Source organism: Aulonocara stuartgranti, assembly GCF_965226115.1.
Source record: "Aulonocara stuartgranti genome assembly, chromosome: 15".
Classification (NCBI taxonomy): Eukaryota; Metazoa; Chordata; class Actinopteri; order Cichliformes; family Cichlidae; genus Aulonocara; species Aulonocara stuartgranti.
Window position 1 is genome coordinate 1,627,890 of NC_138951.1, and position 17,627 is coordinate 1,645,516.

General features: G+C 41.1%; 1 long non-coding RNA gene across 2 annotated transcripts; it reads right to left on the reverse strand.

Moving 5' to 3' along the window:
- Nucleotides 1-96: 96 nt before the first annotated feature.
- LOC309689663 lies at nt 97-6,146 on the reverse strand. 2 transcript variants are annotated; one of them, XR_014271494.1, is made up of 4 exons: nt 5,864-6,146; nt 4,154-4,241; nt 2,736-3,152; nt 97-2,591 (listed from the first exon to the last, which is right to left on the reverse strand). It is a non-coding gene; the product is annotated as an uncharacterized lncRNA (long non-coding RNA). The 2 variants fall into 2 exon arrangements; XR_014271495.1 differs by having other exon boundaries at nt 97-3,152; nt 5,864-6,131.
- Nucleotides 6,147-17,627: the final 11,481 nt, after the last annotated feature.

The following is a 17,627-nucleotide window of genomic DNA, read 5'->3' on the forward strand; positions in this document are numbered from 1 at the left end:
CTGTGTATATCTATTTATAGCCTACGGCACATTTAAACAACAGAAATTGAGCCAAAGCAGATTAGAGAGACGCACATTTAGATTCCAGAATCAAAATACTGAGAAGCTGAAAGGCGTTTATTATTGTTGAAAGTAAACATCACAGTGGTCGATCGATGATGATTGACCTCATAAGTCATGACACACTGATCTATTACAACAGCTGGCCTTATAGGTTAAAAATATCGGCATCAGTATTGGCAATACTGGCCTCGTATTTACTCGGTATAGTATCAATACCAGAATTTGCAGTAGCCACAGCAATCGTCCCACCTGCTGCTCAAATCATCTGTTTTTGAGGGGCAACCAATCAGAAGAAAGCTGTCTTACAGAGACTGTGAGGACTAAGGGGCCGTACCATCTTCCAGGATAAGAAAAAGAAGGCTTATTTTGAACAGTGAATCATGCAAAGCTACTTTTGTAGAAACATAAATATACTTGCTGAAATGAGCACACACGATCCTGTTTAAAGCTCAAACTGCAGGCAGACATCTTTCTGTTTATTTTGGCTTTATAAACAATTTATGAGAAAGGTAATGCAGATATCAGATATTTTAGATTGTACTGACAGTAAGCGAGTGGCCGCATCCCTGAGAGCTGAAACTCTGCTTCAACTGCTGCTGAACTGACAAGATTTATTTTTCCAACCAAACACAATGTCGGTGAAAGGCGTCGACAGCGCGACAGGTGGGAAAGCTTTCGATGGGTAAATCAAAGCAAACAAACAGAAGTATGTTTTCCTTCTCACGCCGTGCTTCCTTATTAGTTTTGCAAAGCTCGAATAGATATTGTTAAAGTGCAATCGAGCACGGTGTAATTGCTCTGCTTAGTAATGCAATGAGATGTTGCATCATTTGGAAAAACAGCATATTTAAGATATTGATTTCATCGGTTTCAATGAGGCACGCGCGTCCACTTGAGCATGTATAACTGTAATTATCATCGGCAAAGACGCACGCCGAAGGATCGAGGGAGAACGGCTCTGCAACAGAAGAGCGAGCAACCACAATAAAGCATATTTAATAAAGGTAGCCCGCTTCAGTTTTGCTCTTCTGTATTTAGAAAGCGGGTCTGCAGCCCGAGTACGGCGAGCTCAGGCTCGGGCCAGAGGGAGTCTCGCTGAATTCGTCTCCAAGGTAAATAAACACCCAGTGGTTAGAAGCAGGAGGGGTAATATATGGCCTAAAGTGCCTCGCGCATTCTTATCATTACAACAACACTGTTTCCCATGGTTAGAAATCTGTGTGTTGTTCTGCCCCAAGGAAATTTATTTCAGGGTGGAGATGCAAAGGAACAGAGTGAGGGAAGTACCCCAGCCAAATTTAACATGTCATAAATTACACACATATTTCTCGCTCAGCTTGCTTTGATTAGCAGCCATGGCAAGTATATTACATTTTCCAGTAGTGGCAAATTTGAAGAGCAGTCAGGGCACTGACATGAACTCACTCGCAGAGTGTTAGGAAAGCACTCGGTCGGGCTCGGCTTCCCTTTGTGACGAATGGATGATGACAGGAAATTAGAATGTATGAAAACAAATCTAAATCCACAAGTTTAATCTCAGTAAATACATCAGAAACTAAGCGCGCTCTGTGTGTTCGAGATGCATTCCCTTAATTAAGAAATTTTATTGAGTCCCGCGTGTGCGGCAGCCAAAAAAGCAGGAGCTGCTGTGTTTTTCGGGAACGATAGCCGGCTTTGAAATGCTACACTGACATCGTTGAGATTCGCCAATCACACTGACTACTTTCTGGCTCCGTTTCCCCCTCGACCGCAGCGTGATCACCAACGTGAGCCGGAAAATGCAGCTGGATTTGGCAGATGAAAAACTTTGAAATTGAGTTTGACAGCGTTGGAATAGCGGCAAGTGATACTTAATACCACAGAGAGGAAGGAGAGGACAGAAGACGAGGTGAGTGATGCGGCGGATCCGGATTGTTTGTGCCTCCATGCTGGGAAGCAGCGTCTGCCAAATACAACTGAATGCAAGGCTAAATTCATTGTGTACAAGGGTGGGTGGATTACATTGCAGGGGGCCCCACTAAATACAGGCCTCAGATAACTGAGGGAACTGAAAACAGAATCTCTCTTCAAACAGGCCTAATTGAAAAGTCTCAGCGGTAAATACGGACCCTTGATCACATCATGTTTTTCTACTTTTTCTGGGACGACTGCTGCGGGTACAGTAACGTCCATCAAAAATGAATGAAATCTGAAGTTTTTCATGTGCTTGACAGTAGCTGTGCCAGTGGGTTAGTCTGCTAGCAGCGTGACTCAAAGTAAAATTAGTTTCTTGGACAATCAGTGGAAATATCTGAGACATTTAGGTGGAAATTTGTTTTCTTTTTTTCCACAGAGGATCAATCCCAAATAACTTGCTGGTGATCTTGAAGCTGTAAATATTAATCATAGTGAAGTGGGGATTCTGACTCACTCCCACAGTGTCTTTTGTCCTGTCTCCTTGCCTGATGCCCGTCCCTCTGCAAGCCTGCTTCTGCTGAAGGGTTTTTCCTGTTAAAAGGGAGTTTTTCCTTCCCACTGTCGCCATTTGCCTGCTCATAAACACAGTACGCAGACGTTAGATGAAAAGCCCTGTAAATGCCACCTCTGTGATGTATGTAACGTTAAAGCTTTCAGTGCATTGATGCTTTGGTTTGATGAATCCCTTTCCCAAAGTGAAGCTTGTTGGCACTAACCTCGGCTGCAGCAGCCACTGAGAAGATGTGAATCAGATCATGTGACATTCAAACAGGTCAATGACTTTGTTCAGACTCTTGTCAGGAGGTTCTGCACTACTTGGCTTCCGAACTAACTTAATATGACAGCAAAACGCTATATTTTTTTATTTGTTCATTTTTGGTATTTTACTTTTTTCCACTGGTGTAGCTCTGCTGGAATGTCTTCTGTTTATTCTCTTGTTGTTTAGCAAACAAAGATTGCTGTCGTTTGGTGTGACTGGATGCGGTTGTTCTGTGTGGTTGCTGCTGATTAGTTTGTTCTGTGTTTTGCTTTGAATTCACGTTTCATCTTTTGTAATGTTTCCAGCTGCGTCTTCAGTGATTTCGCTTCCATTTCCTGTGCCACGTCCAAAGATGTGGCCTCAGTGGGTTTTGCTGCAAAAGATGATCGAATTTGTTAAAAAGCAGTAAACTGAAATGTTGAATTTTTTTAAATAAGGTATTTCATTCAGTGTATATAGAGCCTATTTTAAAGATAATACAAGTCATCTGGACTTGTCTAAATCCAAGTCTGGGAACTACACAGCATACAGTAGACGTCCTGGTGTTACTTTGGTAAACTTTAGGGGTGGGGGAAAAAATCGATACTGTGTAGTATCGTGATATTTTGTATCGATGCAGGGACAGCAGAAATCGATATTTTGTTACAAAAAAGGTTTCTGTGCTCTGACTTCAGAGCATGTTGATCCTTTTTCTGAGCAAGAATCCTGACATTCCTTCACTGTCCAAATGTGTTTAACTGTTTTTTGGCAGCAATAAACATGACAGTTTACTTATTTTAATTTAAGACATGTTTTATTTTAATTAAGTTTAAAACTTTTTTATTTAATGTAAAATTATATTTTGTTTTAATTTACTTTCAAATTCTTCAGTTGCTGAAGGGGCTGCATAGTTTTCATAAATTGCATAGTTTAGAATAGCTATAATTGTACCAGATGGTTGCATTCAGTTAAGCTGGACTAGACTGTAATACAAACCGTTCAGTTTGTCAACAATAAAACTGAAATGAGAGAAAGACTGAGTGCGAGACTTTGATATTAGATAAAATGAATATTGATAACGTTTACCTTTATGGACAGAATCTGAATATCGCAAAATATTTTAAAAATTGCAATAATATCGAATCGTGGGATGTATGGTGATTCCCACCTCTAGTAAACTGCATCGTGTTTATAGCCATGTCTGCACGCTGCTCCCTTTGTAACTCAGATTGGATGTAGTTCTGTTAAGCTGCATCCAGAGACATTTTGGTCTATGCTCCTTGGTATTGCCCTTTAAAATCTTCATTTTCGACACTATTTTGCGCTTGTGGCTTTTGCATTTATGTCCTCAGGTAAACCCGGCACATGCTGGAGAGATTACATCACTCATCTCACCTGGGAATGCTGCAGCATTCCCTCAAATGAGCAGGACGAGGTGGCTGTGGAGGTCTGGGCTTCCTTGCTCCAGGCCCGTGACCCAGTCCTAGGTGAGCAGCATTAAAATGAGATTTACTTCTTATATAAAAGTATATTTACAGATGACTGTCCACGCAGTCGGACATCGGACACAAAGAGATCTCTCTAATGTAGACGGCAAATTTACATTTATGTCCATCACAGTTATTAAATTTGACTGAACTAGAGTCTGAGTTTTAACATAAACTGCTGCTGTGTCATGTGTGGTGTTCCTAATTAAACACTAAACATCAAATGTTATGTAATCATAGGGCTGTTCGATATAACGATATATATCAGATGATGATATAAAAACATCTATCGTTTCATTTTACGCTATCGTTTGTTTCGTGGTGTCGTAAAATAAACTGTTTACGGTAATATTTTTTCATCGTTTTGTGTCACTGTAGTGGCTATATTCATTTCTTAAAGTTCTCTCTTTCTCTTATATTTAATATAACCACACAACGAACGGACAAGCGCCTGTCTTTATGCGTTGTCGTTAGCAACAACGATGGTAAAACCATCGGGTGTCCGCTTGTTTATTTTCCACACAAGCCTTTCACAATAAAGCTCAAGATCCTGTTGAGACTTTTCAAAATAAACTGAATCATGTGAAAAAGTATGCAGAGTATTTACGGATGAGAAGTAAAAAAGAGCCGCCAGGTGCTAAAAAATAAAGCTTAGACTCAAACGTTAGAGCAGGCTTTTCCCTGCAGCACGCCGTGTAATAAATACTCACAAAGGAAACGGCGCCGTTACAACTTATGTCTAAAAATGTATCGTTTCATGCATCGGTTAAAACACTCGACTCCGGGTACACGACGCGCAGCTGGAAATACTTCACGCAAGTCGAGCTGCTCGAGATTCACAGACTTTACAGAAAATGTTAAAATTTTGTGATTTATATCGTTATCGGGACGATAGATGTCTTTATCGGGATATGAGATTTTGGTCATATTCACAGCCCTATGTAATGAGCTATAAATGAGCATATACATATACTAGCACCCTGAACATGAACAGCAAAGATTGTTGACCTGTTTTGTAGATAAATAAACATTTCTGCCCCGAGCATCCGTTTCTCTCACACACGGCGTCATGTATGTATAATTAGTATGCACAGATCCAATGAGTTTGAATTAATAAATAGATGCATGTGACATTTAACACAAAATCAGCTGGAACAGATGCCATGTTGAACCTTTCAGCCTAAAAGTGAAGACATTTCTTGTCACTTCCATCACACCACAGAGCCACACAGACGCACGTCTTTTTGTAATTTCTGCTCTTTTGTATTTCTGCCCACTTGAGTGTTACTAATAGAAAGAAAATGAGCAGCAAGTCAAAAGCGCTTTGAAGTTTGCCAGCAGTAATTGAGATGATTGATAGTTGTGTTTTCTAAATAGCTGGATATTGCATCTAGAGCACAGAAAGACAATGTGGAAACAGCATCAAGGACACAACGCGGTTTTCTGCTCAGCTTGAACGCCGCCACATGCACATATGCATATGCTTGTAAACTCATCGGTATCCACGCGCTCTATACAGGGGCTGACAAGCGCGCGCATAAACACAAGCAAATAAACCGGAAAGAATGCTAGAAGCCACAAAGTGCATAGATAACGAAATCAGTAAATAATAGAATACCTTTGTTCCTGGTGAAATGGCTTCTTTGGAGGATGAGGCTCGCTGTGGTTTCCATTTGAAGGATGCAAGAAAGGGAGAGAAAGTCAGAGGAGAGAGAATAAGCACAGCTCATCAGCCCGCTCGAGATAGTAGCTTGGAGGAGTGAGATAAAGTTCTTTTGGCACAGTAAAATCATGCATCCATCACAATGCTTATCGGTCACTTGGGAAAGGTGCCTATAATAAATCGTCAGCTGCAGCGTCAATAGCTCAAAGCCAGGCAATGGGAGGCAACGGAGCAGTGCTCTGTGCTTGTTTGAACAGTGTGACTTATTTGGAGGGCAATCAAACAGAATGGAGATATTTATAATGTGAGCTCACTTCATATCTAGCCGGAGGGAGATATGAAGGAGCGGTGATGGCTTCCAGATTTTTAAGGAGAGCTCAGGGGGAAAGGTGAAGAAGATTGCTGATAGAAAGCTGACTGCCTCTTCATCTTGTCTCTTCAGCCCACTGACACTGCGCGGTGGTCAAAGGTTCAGCTACCTCGGGGACTGTCCACACACTGTAATAAATAAGGAGCCTGTTGGGCTACAGCAAGAGCTGATCGTGTAAGCTTAAAGGGGCAGCTCACCTACATTGCTTCAGCAGTGACGTATAACCACGAGGAAACTTCAGTTTTATTTTCAGCTTCTGTCTGTTTTGTGATATTCTTCTAAACACAGCCAGAGAGATGGACAGGTCTCCTCTGAATGTTTAATAAGGTGAATATTAGGTTTGGGGTTAGCGGTTTAGCTACATACCAATTACATTAGATTATCTTTCTAATGAAGTCTACACAGTTTTACTGCCGTTCTTCTGTTAAATTCTTTTCCATTTGGGTCCAGACAGCAAAGACGAAATGACGTGGACACTGACCAAACACTAACCCCACCCTAACTCCATGTAGGTTGGGGGTGGGGATGTCTTATGTCGCAGCTGAACTGCAGGAGCAGCAGCGCAGAGGTACACTGGAATATTTGGTACCATCTAACAACATCTGTTCTGTATGTTCTCTTTCCAAAAGCAGGAATCTCTTACAGCCAGACAAAACCTTGAGTGAATTATTACAACATAGTGATGTTTGATCTGGTACCTGATCGTCTTGGTTAAAATCACAAATGACTGATTCTGTTTTTTTAACCTGCTTGATCTGAGTGTTGCCTCTGACACGAACGTTCTTCTTGACAGACTAACTGGAATCACTGCTACACCTTTACGCTGCTTCAAACCTATCTTTAGCTGCATTCATTTCAAAAACTGTAAGTCTAGTTAGTACCACAGTCCCCCAGAGAGCTGCCTTCTTCTGTCATATCTTCTATAAATGTTATGCTGATGACAGCAAGCTCTATTTGTCCACCTGTCACCAAACCTAGCAGCACTCTGCCCCGTCTTTGTTCTACTGTAACCTTTGCAAATTAAACAGTGATAAAACCTCACTGGCATCATCCAGCTTGTCTAAATGTAACAACCAACAGCTGCCATCATTGTTCACACCGTGTTTACATCCCGCATTGATTACTGGTGATGTGCGATACCACTGTTTTTATTTCAAATCTGATGCCAAGTAAAGTTTAAGCTGGTATCAACAATACTGATCTGATACGGAACAAAAATGTGATGTGTTTGGAAACGTTTTTTAAAAAGTGATGTGGACGGCGGATCAGCTGGAGGCTCATGCAGCTATCTATTATTTCATTACTTATTTCAGAGCCATATTTATTCATGTAAAAGAATTTCCGTAGTTTTAAGAATGAGGGAAATTCCCTTTGTTTAAAGATCAACACAAAAACCTGAACCTAGATGTCAGTCACTTCCCATGATTTGGTCACAGTGCTACATGTCACCAACACCTGTGTACCTGGACACTGCCCGGACTCTGTGAGCGATGCCTGTCTGGCCCTGTCAGCATCCTGTCCCTCCCCTCATCATAAACTCATCATCGTTTTTACCTTTGTGTTTGTGGCCTCGCTGCACGTGTCACAAACCACGTCTTGGCTGTTTGTGGAGGTGAAATAGCTTCACAGATGACTGCATGGCGCATCTTTACTTACATATTTGGGACATCGCTGTGAGACGTGAAGAAGAAACAGTTCCTGCTGATCATTTAGACCATCCCAATAATACAGTTACCTTCCACTTTGCTCCTGTTTATGATAAACTACAAATTGATTAAACTATCGATGTTAATATGAGAATCGATTGTTGAACAGGAATACCCTCCGGTCGTTGTCTTCTCTCCGCCTCACTGTCCCTTTCTCCTGTTTTCCTACTTTGAGCTCTGGAGCCTTCAGCGGCGTTCCTTCATACCAAATATTCCCAACACGGACTCAAATCCTGTCTCAAAATGCACAGTTTAAACGGGCTCATTCACTTTGTTTGTACTTAGTAATCATTTACTTAGAAGTAATTTTAAATACTGTAAATGTGTTTGTCTTTGTTTGATAGTTTTCCAATGTGTGCACTTCAAAGTTAGTGTGAATTCTTCAGTACACTGCAGACGACTTCCTTCCTTGTGTATTAACTTTGTCAGAGGACTTTTGTGTCAAATTCAATTTGGCAAATTTAACCGTGATCCTCGTTTCCCTTTACAACCCGTCAGGCCTCCAGCCACGCATCTTTTTCCATTATGAACATGCCAGCTGGACACAGATACACACTAAATAACACCGCAGCATGTGTAACACCAGTGCCTGACAAAACATTGTTAGCTAAACAGCTAGCACTGGCATTGCCATTGTCACTGATGTCATATCCTCCTCCAGCTGGCTTACAGCTGCCTGGACCCTCAGACTCTGCTGTAAAGCCAAGATCTGAGCCACTGAGAGGAGGAAGTGTTCAGCAGTCCAGACACTTTGACCAGGATGACGTGGAACATGCAGGTACTCAGTGCAGGAAGTTCAGGTTTAGTTCAATGTAAAACACAATAAATGATCCTCTAACATGATGGGCAACAGGAGAGCACATTTATCTGTACTTAATATCCTTAAAGTATTCATCTGACTATTATTTATTAATATTCTGTTAAGATTGTTTTCTTATTGTTTGAATTTCTGCCATCGGGCAGATGGTACAGGGCGATAAAATCAAGCCCGAACACACTAAAACATTACTTCTGCCTTGCAGTGATTAAAGCATCATTTGTAATTATTACTGATGGGCTCGTTTATATATAATATAGTGAATGTATACATTCATTTTGTTTACACTTATCTATTCACATTTTATTTTAACACTGTAAATAAATATATTCTCATTCTGGTTTGTAAAACTTACATATTTTAAGTCTTAAAAGAAACATTTTAAATACAACCATGAACTTCTGTAACATGAAGAAGCTTAGTTAATTGTGTCTGCGTGATGGTGATATTTAGTGTTTTCAGTCCTGTGAACGCCCACATCTGTTTTCCTCTCGGTTACTCCAGTTTCAAAGCTGAACAAATAAATAAGGCAGCATGTGCACGACTAACGACAACTCAGGAAACTGTGTTCGTATCGTTGAGCTGACCCACTAATTAATGTCACAGATTCCACTTAATTATTATCTTTTTTAATATTATTAGTTTCATTTGTTTATATGTTAAAGCATTTTTTAGCATAATAAATCGCACTCTGAGTCATAATCAAATATTAATCACGTATCTGATAATATGAATACAGGTCATAGTTTATACAACAGCCCAAGATGAAGATAGTCCACTGTTTGCTTTTTCTGTTGGCCTCCAGCTTTTGCTGTGAAGGCGCCGCTCGCCACAGCGAGCCTCACGTGCTGCCCGTCTCTTTTCACATTGGCACTGGAAGCAAATCTGCTCTGTGGGGATTGAAACACTGGCCTTGGAGAGCCGCTCCAGCTCCAACGACAGACGGTAATCCTCCAGCAAACCCCAGCTCATCCCGAGCCCATCATTACATCTCTGTGACCTCGAGCAGTGAGCAGGGCTTCCGAAATGCCCCTCGTCCACCCTCCCTGTTTTCCTGCACTCCTTCTTCGAGAGAAACATGATGCTTCCTCCCAGCCAATTTCCATTTCAAAGATTTCCCACAAAATCGTCCACATGGCCCCGCATTAGACTGGTGGCAGGGGGGCACACAGTGCTGTCTGCTTCCAAATGTCTGTGAAAGTGAAGACACTGGGAGACGGAGCAATATTTTGCCGCCATGCAGCCAAAACACGGGGCAAGTATTCCTGACCCGACTTCAAAAGCTGCAGCAGTGAATGAGGCGAGGCTGAACCGTCACACCCCGAGCGCACTGCAATCTAGGCCAATAAAGGGACTCATGCACAGATTCACTGGAAGGAACTGCTTCAGTGATTTGTTCTTTCCATGATTCAGTACTTTCTTATTTCACGTCCATTTTCTTACAGTGGCCTCCCCGCTGAATAACGGAGAAGCAATTTAGTTGGCTTTAAATGCATGTTAACTGTAGGTTCATTTAATTTGCTGGCGCTCACTCAAACTTTGATTTAAGCTGTTAGCCAATTTAATAAAAAGTGGTTACATTGTGTCTGAGGTGCATTTTGAGCAGGAAGACGTCAGATTCACCCACAGAGGACATCGCTCTTATATTCTCTGTTGTCACAACTAGTGCTGCTGAGAATGATGCTGCTTTCAGAGCCAGAACGTGATAATAACACTCAACAATGACTCAGTGTCTCCTGTGAAACTACAAAGACAGTCATGAAGGTGAACTTCTGAGCGTTTCTTAAAAAAAGGAAAGAAAAAAGAGGTTTTTTCAAAAGCTCGCTTCTTGACACACACACTGCAACGTGTGATTTTATATTAAAGAGATACTACAAAAAAAAGAGAACGTGCCCATTTATTTTTCAATTCCAAAAGCCATGAAACATTGGTGAGAGGATAAATAATGCTGACGCTTCTTTGCTGTGTGCAAGGGCATTCGTTCCATCTGGGCTTTGATTGAAAAGTCCCACTGCCCTGGGTTCAAAGCACTATTACATGGCACTCTGTCTGGGTTTTTCATCTCTGATGGGTATCTGGGGGCTGACATCGGAGACAGATATGATATGAGAGCCAAGGATGGTACAAGGATCGCCTCTGAAAATCAATCGACAGACAGTCCTACATCGGTCTCGCCTATTTATTTCTGCATCACTCTGAGCAGGCCCTTCATCAGAGCGAGCTTCAACACAAAGTCCCACAAATAAAACGAGATCTGCTCCCACAAGACAGAAGGAGACGTGAAATTGTGTTCTTTGTTTTTCCCTTTGACTCACTGGTCCCAACATATCAAATCACAAAATACACAGAGCTGCATGTTAGGAAGACAGGTCAGTTTTTATGTCAGCTTTGATTCGTTGCACGTTTCCACACCATTGGTGCGCTCACTCATAATTCTGTTTGCTTTCTTATGAACACAACATAATAAAGTCTCCCGTGGTTCTGATCTGATGGTGAGATCCTGCCAAAGGCTCACAAGATATATCTGATGGATTACATGATATTGAATAATTAAATACATAAATACAACTATCAATATTCAAAAGTCATCAAATTCACCTTTACCCCTTTAAAAGGTGTTTTAATCAATTGTTAGATTTTTGTAGAATAATAAGGAGCAACGACAATATATTCAGTTCAGTTCAATATCATTTTACTCATATAGCAACTGTTTATATAACAACAGCTGCCTCAAGGCTTTATATTGAAAGGCAGACGGACTGGTCCTGCATCCTGCTGTCAGCTATGGTCACAAATCTTGTGTGAGGTTGAGCTGAAATATGGAAATGTATCAGTCAAGTTCACAATAAGTGGGAAAAAAAGATTCCCAAAATTGTTATTCCAAACTCAGCAAGAGTCAGAACGAGACAGGCGGGAGCTGTTTGTGTAGCAGATGTGAAACACCTCCACAACGCTGCTTTAGCTCCACTGCTAACAGCAGCTGATGCTGACACACAGAGATTCGCTGCAGTTTATTTACAGACTTATTAACAGATATTGAAAGAACCAAATGTTGCACTTATTGTTACCTGAGTATCATAAAGGACCACATGAAATTTAGCTAGAAGCTACTGGCACACATAGCACATTTATACATATGTATTAGGGGTGCAACGATACACAAAATTCACGGTTCGGTTCGATACTTTGGTGTCACGGTTCGATATTTTTTCGATACAAAAAAATGTTCATGCATTTTTAATTTGTCATTTATTAAAATTATATAAAATTATTAAAATTATAAATTATATATTTTAACTCAAAAGTACAGTTTTTAAATTTAACCCTAACCCTTGTGCGTGTTTTTTATTTTGACAGCGAATACGCACCTGCGGACCACTTATGTGCAGCCCTGGTTATTTAGCTCGTCATATTGCAGCCACAGAAATTCTTTTGTCCATGAAACCATAAAGCTGCACTTTCTTTTTGCCTTATAGTCTGATTTGTCATAACTTCTCCGTTTTGTGGTAAGCTTTTCTTTGGCTGTCACTTCTTCACCCTGACCTGTCTTATTTGGCTCAGCAGAACTGAAATGCTTTTACACACGCACTCACATAATTTCAGCGAATCTCTGCGCGATCAACCTCTCACATGTTTAAGCTGCGGGAGATTTCACTTGTCATGTTTGCATAGTAAGCTAACGATTAATAAGACGATGTCAGAGGAATTGGTGCACAAATTATCATCACTCACAGATCAGTGCTGTCGCTCTCTATACACAGTTCACGCGATTGCAAAGTGAAAGCAAAAAAACAAGCGCAAATTCAAACGCGACTTCAATATGTCACATATTGACAGTGGCTCACCGATGCCAATGACATAATTACCCAGCTACATTTCTGAAAGAATGCAAAAGCATTGACATATATTTTTCCTACAATAGCCCGACGGGCAGGGCAGAGATAGATTTTGGTAGCCCGACTGAAAAAATCGCTAGCCCCGGGACGTCGGGCTAGCGATATTGCGAGCCCTGTATCTGATTGAGGAATCACTCATCTTTGGAAAAGAGAGTTTATTACAGAGAAATGTCTCTTTCCAAAATAAAAGCTATACTATCCGCTTCTTCTGGGCTATATTCTCAGCAGCATAAGGAGAATCATGTGCTAACAGCTGTCTAAATGACTCGGCTAAAGTTAGTAGCATGCTTGTTGTTTTTGTCTTTGCACTAGGATGATGTCGGCGTAAATGTGCAGTCATATTCGTTGTGTTCCCACTAGTGCTTTCAGGTTAATCTCGTTGAAATGACCTTAACGCCACAACACGGCAAATCTCCGTTAACGAGCTACCGCCGATCGCTCCGTGCGTGGGGCTAGACGGCCAACACGTTAACGAGCTAACTGCGCTAACACACTAGTTCCCACCCATGTAATTGAGCATTGCATGGCACATCCAACATACTGTTTTACTTTAGTCCATGACTCGCTTACCTTCAGGGTCATACGTCACATGAAAACCAAAATAATTCCAAACGCCAGATCTGAATGAGGGTGGGGGAGGTCCATGTTGCAAAGAGAGCTTAACTTCTGTCTCGCTAGCTTGCCCTGCGCTCTTCCTTCTGACGATGCTGTCTGTGTTGAGCGCTCAGTGGATCTGCGCTCGACAGTGCAGCCTAGGCGGAGTAGTCGAACGCAGATTCACTGAGCGCTCAACACAGACAGCATCGTCAGAAGGAAAGTTGATAAAATAAATTACAAATGTTGTATTGTTCGATACATATGCGTACCGAACCGAAAGCACTGTATCGAACGGTTCAATATCGATACGAGTATCGTTGCACCCCTAATATGTACGTATCATGTGTCATGGCTCGTCCCTCCTAAATGATCCAAGTTCAGAAAGAGTTGCAGGAAGTCATTTTGGGTATTTTAAGCCAAAAGAAAAGGACATTTGTTTCATATTCAGCAATCCCAAAGTGTAGACTGTAGCATTTTATATCAGCTGTAGAGACACGAAAAAACAAAAACCATGAATATTTAATTCAACCAGAGTTTAAATCATCAAGCGTCTCGCAGGTTTTCTGTTGTGGACACTGAAGCAGACTAAATATAACAGCCATCTCAGCGATATTACAAAAACTATTAAAAAACAAAATAAACTCACCTCCTCTGAAAAGTCATGTTTTCACTCCCTAATTAACCCTCAGTCATCAAACGTTGGTGTGCAGGGTTGCTCACAGCTGTAGTGTTTTTTGTTCACCACATCTGTGAACTCAAAGTCAGACGAGTGTCAACGAGCTACAGAAGCAGGTCTGTAACACTCTGTGTATTCTCAAAGGACCTTAGTAAACACTGGCATTAGATTTTTACTATAATATTTGTTATTACATAACCTACAGAGTACAGGCGATAAGTTTTATTAAACATGTACAATGTGTCCCACTGTCACACATTTATATTGGCTTCCCTCCACAGCGAGAAGCTGACACTTTCCCTCACACAGTGTGGGTCGATCGACCGGCCACCACGTGAAGCTCCCGCTGAAGGTCAGCGCAAAGCTCCGTCGTCCAGACAATCCTAACATCGTTTTTTCTTTCTGAAAATGGAAGCTGTGCCCTCAGTGATGAACGAGCTGAGGTCGACCACAGTGTCTGCTGCAGTTTTAGAGCTGAGAGTGAACTTCTGACTTTGATGGTTGATTTAGGTACATTCTGAATATTTTACAGTTATTGAAACAGAGCACTTTGATTACTTTATAATTATATGAGGCAGTCTTTTCTTACAATTTACAAGGTTTATTTCCAAAACCCCCGAAATATATCACCACTTCATATTAGATAATATCCCATTTCTGAATATGTGTAGTTTATTTTTTGGTTTTTTTTCTTAATGTTTGCCAACAAGTGGATAAATGACAGAAGTTGAATATAATCACTCCAAACTGTAAAAGGTTATAGAAATAAACCACAGTGTTAACATTAGACAGCATTTAGTTTATGATTTATATTCTTTATAATATCCACTGAAAAATAACATAAGCATTTAGATTAGTTGCACAGATTGTTTCACAGATTTGACTCGGGACAAAGAGATGCAGCCAGGAGGCTTTGGGATTTACGGGGCTTCAAATCAGAGAGGAAGTTGCTTTTTCTTGATCAGTAACAAAACCTGTCATAATACTGAGTATTTTCTTACGATCTTACTGACCTGGTGTCTGAAAGGGCATTCTCAGGTTTCTGATGCTTCCTCAAGTAGCAACACTGTCGGTTTTTGCCACGTTGCTGACCATCAATATCCCAAAAATGATTTGTGACTTAAAAATAAACAAACTAAAACTTCCCTGTGAACTCTTACTGGGAAAGAAAGCATGTAGATTCTGCCTGGGTGGGTGAGTGAACCTGTGGAGCTGTAATTGTACCAAAGACCACATAAAACGATGTAAGCGTTGGTACTTGAACCAACTGACTGGTCTTTCAGCAAAGAATGCAAGAATTTTGCTCACTTCCTGCTCACACCATTAGTTTAGTACATGTAAAAACTATTGTGTGTCTGATACTTCCGCACTGACTCGATGACTGCTCTTCCTCCTGCTCTTATGGTGCCTTGGATTTAGTAGAAGCAGTGGATGTTCCCTCGGTGCTCGCATTGCACGAGTACAAGGTTACAACTCCTCTCTGCTACATTTTAGAGGCAGCTAGTAGAGCTAAATGAGACAGATTTAAGGATGCAGTGGAGATACTGGGTGATGCATCATTTTTACATCATAACGTGACCCTGCAAGAGTGTTTGAGGGCAGTTTTCTTCAAGTGCCTACTGTTTTCTTCCTGTCTCTTCAGTTCAGCAGCAGCTTTTCTTACACTTCCACCTTGCTACACTCTTATGAAGAAAGCTGTCTGTAAAGAAAGGCATAAACTCTGCTTTGCTGACAGCGTGACCTTTCAAATTTCAGAAATATTGCAGAAATATCCCACTTTGCAATGCAGTACCTCTAAAGGTTAACGACAGCAACCCATCTATTCATCCCTTCCAATCCTTCGCTTGGCAACGATCCAAATGGAGAAAAGTCTGCATTTGCAAACTAAACAGTTTAAGTTCTAGAGAATTAAAAGGATTAATCATCTTCCAGGCAACTGGGGCAAATAAATAAACAGGAAAAGCTTTCTGGCAAGTGCTGATGAGTGAAGAGGAAAAGTTACAGGTTGGCGAACCACATGAACTGCCCTCAAAACACAACTTCAGCAACCAACAAGCTTGAGTAGGTTAATTAACAAGCATGGGGCAGCTAGAGGCACAAACCAGAAAAATGCCGGGATTAGCTGTGTACACTTGGTACAGGGTCTTAAAACCCTTATTTCGACTCTAAAACCCATTCCATGCTGAAGCTTTGCTCAACAAGGTCTTCCCTGTTAATTATCCTTTTGGGCTAAGGGAGCGTAGTTATTGTGGTGGATAATGCAGAATGGACAAGTTTAATTCCACAAAATAATGGTTTGTTGTTAGGATTGTTACCCAGCATTGTTAGAGAGAGGACAAAGCAATTATTCTTTCTCAAATCCAACACATGCCGACAAAATGAAGCGAGTCAGTTTTAAAGGTGTGTTGATAGATTTAATCAGCCGGAGGCTTCGTTAGAGCGCCCCCTGGTTTCTCAGTCTTGGTTCTGTATTCTGAAACGCTGTGAGCTGTGACGGCTGACTTCCTTGACTTTCAGAGTGTTTAAGGTTGGTCACGTCATCGGTGGGTGAGAAGTTGAAGCAAACAGTCAAAGTTCAGAGGTCAAGTTCAACACATTTGGAGCTCGTTCAAGGCACAACTCCAAAACACTGCTGAAAGTAGACACTTAAACATCACACTCAAGAATTTCATTTCCAATCCAAAGTGCTGCTGCACAAGAAAAGGTGTCGTTTACATCATGTCAGTAAATGTCAAACTGAAGACGAGTATTGTTGGAGAATTACTGCCAGGTCTCCTGTCTGTGGGTTGTTAAGACAAGGTCGATGGCAGGATTTAGAAGCACATATGTTAACTCGGTAAGTGGATACTGGTGAGCGTTTGTTCGTCTTCTGGTTAAACCATTGACATTAAATAAATGCTACCTCCAGTTGCCTCTCCCCGTGGCCGTCAATAACCGAATAGATCAATGAGATACTCCATGCCATAAATTAATGCTTCTGCATCTCCAGCACAAAGCAGTTTAAGGAGATATTTCAGGTGGTACATGTGTTATAAACGGGTTATAACAGGTCGTTTTTCAAAAACTGAGCAAAACATCATCCTCACCACATGCAAAGCTTTTTAACCTACACGCACAACTAAACGTAGAGTCATATTTTACGACATTTTAAAGCAAAATATTAAAGGATAGTTGGACGACAACGTGAACAGGACTCATTTGAGTCCCAAACCATCCAATAAAAGCAGAAAACAGGCGATGAGGCGATCAGATTAAACAACCGCCGGACAAAAAGAAAACTCTAAACTATCAGTGCCGTCAAGACGCTGGAAAAACTTCAACTCGAGGTTAAGATGAGTGACTGAAGCAACTACCAGTGTTGGCACTGATACGTTAATGAGGACGGCACCATCGATACAGTCGTTTGAATGTATATCAGGAAGTGCTGAACCCTTTCTTCCAAGTAAAAACCTGCTTTTTTATTCAGCTGGACATGTGACTATAAAGCGATCGCTTTCTCTAGGGTGTTTTAAAAAGGCTCTAAATGTGAAACTGAAGATCAAAAATAGATTTAACAGATAGAAAGTCAGACTGTGCTGTGCAGGGATCACAGCCAGTCCGAACTGTTTATGTAGAAAACGCGTGAGTGTGAGATACGACACAGAGGCGACGCTGCAG